This window comes from Palaemon carinicauda, chromosome 21 (assembly GCF_036898095.1).
Source record: "Palaemon carinicauda isolate YSFRI2023 chromosome 21, ASM3689809v2, whole genome shotgun sequence".
Lineage (NCBI taxonomy): Eukaryota > Metazoa > Arthropoda > Malacostraca > Decapoda > Palaemonidae > Palaemon > Palaemon carinicauda.
In genome coordinates, this window is record NC_090745.1 from 106,773,022 (window position 1) to 106,776,868 (window position 3,847).

The following is a 3,847-nucleotide window of genomic DNA, read 5'->3' on the forward strand; positions in this document are numbered from 1 at the left end:
TAATGGTTAAGGCCTTAGTATTTTGTTTTGTTGGCAATATTAACTTTGTTAATCTTTTGTTTATTGGTACCATCTGATTTCTTTACTCTGTGTTCTCACTTTCACGCAATGTTGATATAACATATTCTTATTATACATTACCTTTTGTCCTGCAGAATAAGCGAAGATAGGTAGCTCCGAGTTCTCCCTCTTAATTAACTTCTGGCTTGAACTATGTTTTCTGTATTAGATACTTTCAGTGTTCTTAAAGCCAAGCTTACGAGAAAACGAATCCGTCGAAACTTTCAAATAGAATATACTTGAATTGGAAAAAAAAGTCTCTCCCAATGATTCACTGAGTAAGGTCGAACGAAAGAATGATCTTTTCTCACTGGTTTAGTTTGAAATTAAAAAGACGTCTGAGTGGCAAGTTAGAAAACCCTTGCTCTCTCAAAGTTTATGGAACGGCGAGTGTCTTGGCTGCGTCCACTTGCCTACTTCGGTTCCCGCCTACATTCGAACGTATGGCCTGGAAGCCCGTTTCCAGTTGAGCTCGTCAGGGAGGCGTGGCCTGCTGGTGACGTCATTGTTCCAGCCCACGCCTACTTTGCTTTAGGCGCTCGATTTGGATTACTTACGTTAGCTGGAACGTCTTCTGGGAGGAAATTTATGTAGATTTTAGCATCTCGAAATAGTTACAATTGGGGACGCGCGTTCTTGAAGTATGGGCTTAAGAAATTTAGCACACTTTTCAATTTCGTCACTAGTTAACTCTCATTTAACGTGCTGTGATTTAAGACTCTCGACATTCTTCTTCTTCTTATTCTTGTTCTTATTTTTATTTTTATTATTATCATTATTATTATTGTTATTATTAATATTATTATTATTATTATTATTATTATTAATTTTATTACTATTATTACTTTTTCTTCTTCTTCTTCTTCTTAGAATTATATTGCATATGAAATATCTAATAAAATACCATTAAACGACAAGGCAGCAATCCAGGGAAAAGCATAATACCTAAAAAATTGGAAAACTAAAAGACATTGACATAAAAAGAATTAGGATTGTTGCACAGAATTTAAAGGAGCATCAGATGGTCTAAAAGGTTGGAGAAAGGTATTGTGGGCGTATGCATCTTGCTTTTATTCGCCAACATATAACAAAAGAGGAAAAATAGTCGTAAATCTTTACTGTACATGTTGAGTTACAGACTGTGTGGGCGTTCCCAGTCCAGTTTTATCTCCCTTTCCCTTGCAGTGTTTTATCTTGGCTTAATGTCACAGTATTGTAAGCATGTGCATATATTTCCTCTGGTTCGCACCAGATGACGTTTTTATCCTTTTCTTATTTTAATCACACCATTTACCGTGTTTGATAAATTCTAGATGTCGCTAATTCATTATTCCATTACTCTTGAATATAGATGTCTAATTTTGTGTTTACTTTTATTTATGGGTGTCCACGCAAATCAGTTGCTGTAGAGCAAAGGACTAAGCTGTGTATGACTATTATTATTATTATTGTTATTATTATTATTATTATTATTATTATTATTATTATTATTATTATTATTTGTCTTCTTCTTCTTCTTCTTCTTCTTCTTCTTCTTCTCTTCTTCTTCTTTCTTCTTCTTCTTCTTAGGATTATATTGCATATGGAAACACCTCATGAAATACCATTAAACAAGGCAACAATCCAAGGAAAAGAAGAATATCTGAAAAATTGGAAAACTGAAAGACATTGACATTAAAAGAATTAGGATTGTTGCACAGATTTTAAAGTAGCATCAGATGGTCTAAAAGGTTGGGGAAAGCTATTGTGGGCGTGTGTGTCTTGCTTTTATTCGCCAACATATAACAAAAAAGGAAAAATGGTCGTAAAACTTTTCTGTACACGTCGACTTACAGTCTGTGTGGGCGTTCCCAGCCCAGTTTTGTCTCCTTTTCCATTGCAGTGTTTTATCTTGACAGTATTGTAAGCATGTGCATAGATTTCCTTTGGTTCGCAACAGATGACATAGTTTTAATCATTCTATTATTCCGTGATTGATAAATTCTAGATGTGGCTAATTCGTTATGCTCTCGCTCTTGAATTTGGTTATCTAACTTTGTGTTTGTACTTTGTGTTTGTACTTTTAATTATTTTATCACCTGCTGCAAAGCAAAGGACACAGCTGTGTATGACTTATTATTATTATTATTATTATTATTATTATTATTATTATTATTATTATTAAAAGCTGAGATATAACCCTAGTTGGAAAAATATTATGCTTCAGCCCAAGGGCTCCCATAGGGAAATATAGCCCAGTAAGGAAAGGAAATAAGGGAAAAAATAAACTACAAGGGAAGTATTAAACAATCAATGTAAAGTGTTTCAAGAACAGTAACAGCCTTAAATTAGATCCTTTACATAGAAACAATAGAAACTTAAAAAAACAATAGGAATTGAAATAAGATAAAACAATCTGCTCGTATATGCCCTTCAAGTAGTAGATTCTTTGAAGTTTCGAGACATACTGTAGATATACTGGGTGAATTTAGTTGAAGATGAAATTTTACGATGTTTATTTAGAAGTTTTGTAATGGACTTGGTCGTTGCGTAAACTGAAGAAAAGCGTAGTCAGTGATGCTGTTCTCTCTAATCTTAGATAATTCTTCTTCATCAATTGGGATTTAGTAATCTGGACTTGGATTTGTTGCTGTGAATGAGGTTACAATTCCTTTATATATATATATATATATATATATATATATATATATATATATATATATATATATATATATATATATATATACTGTGTATATATATATATATATATATATATATATATATATATATATATAATTATACATGTATATATATACATATGTATATATACATATGTATATATATATATATATATATATATATATATATATATATATATATATATATATATATATATATTAGCTGGAATCTTGAGAGGAGAAAATATAGAAAAGCGAAAAATAACCCCAAATATGCCCCTCCTTTACTGTAAACTGTATGTGGAATCACTGGGGAATCAAGTGAAATGTTAGCTAGTGTCTTTCCCTCCAGATTTAGCCATGGAAAAAGAGTTTGTGGAAGGTATAACCTTCGTGTGTAGATGAAAATGCAAACAGGAGACGACTCTTCTCCCAAAAGGATAACATTTTCGTTGGATTTGGACGGTGAACAATGTTTTCTTTTCAAAGGAAGACTATTTGCTGTCATAGCCATGGAATCCAGTACGGTTTTATTATCTTGTTATATCTCGGTAGTGTTTGCGTAACCTTGTATTTTGGGGTATGCATATGTATACATTTATGTAAGTATATGATATACATCTATATAGATATGTGAATTTATTTATTTTCTATATTAAGTGGCATGATTGGTAACGTCTCTGCCTGGTGTTTGCCAGTCGGGGGTTCGAGTCCCGCTCAGACTTGTTGGTGCCATTAGTGTCTGCAACCTTACCATCCTTGTGAGCTAAGGTTGGGGGGTTTGGGGGAGCCTATAGGTCTATCTGCTGAGTCCTTAGCAGCCACTGCCTGGCCCTCCCTGGTCCTAGCTTGGGTGGAGAGGAGGCTTTGGCGCTGATCATATAATATATGATCAGTCTCTAGGGCATTGTCCTGATTGCTAGGGCAATGTCACTGTCCCTTGCCTCTGCCATTCATGAGCGACCTTTAAATCTTTAAACAGATAATGGCTGTAGCAGTCAGTGTTGAATTTTGGTTGGATGTTTACGTAGATTTTCTCCTCTACTTAATTCTACACCAGCGCGGTTGGTTCATCAGCAGCACATCTACTTCACTACAAGCATTTTCCGCCATTTACCTCCGTTTTGATC

At 33.9% G+C, this 3,847-nt stretch overlaps 1 protein-coding gene across 1 annotated transcript in view; it reads right to left on the reverse strand.

Moving 5' to 3' along the window:
* Positions 1–477, reverse strand: part of Gpa2 (Glycoprotein hormone alpha 2) — a 91,891-nt gene extending 91,414 nt beyond the window's left edge. Inside the window, exon 1 of the mRNA XM_068344407.1 lies at positions 142–477. The gene's annotated coding sequence lies outside the window, so the exon portion shown is untranslated. The remainder of the gene's footprint in view (positions 1–141) is intronic.
* Between the last annotated feature and the right edge of the window lie 3,370 nt (positions 478–3,847).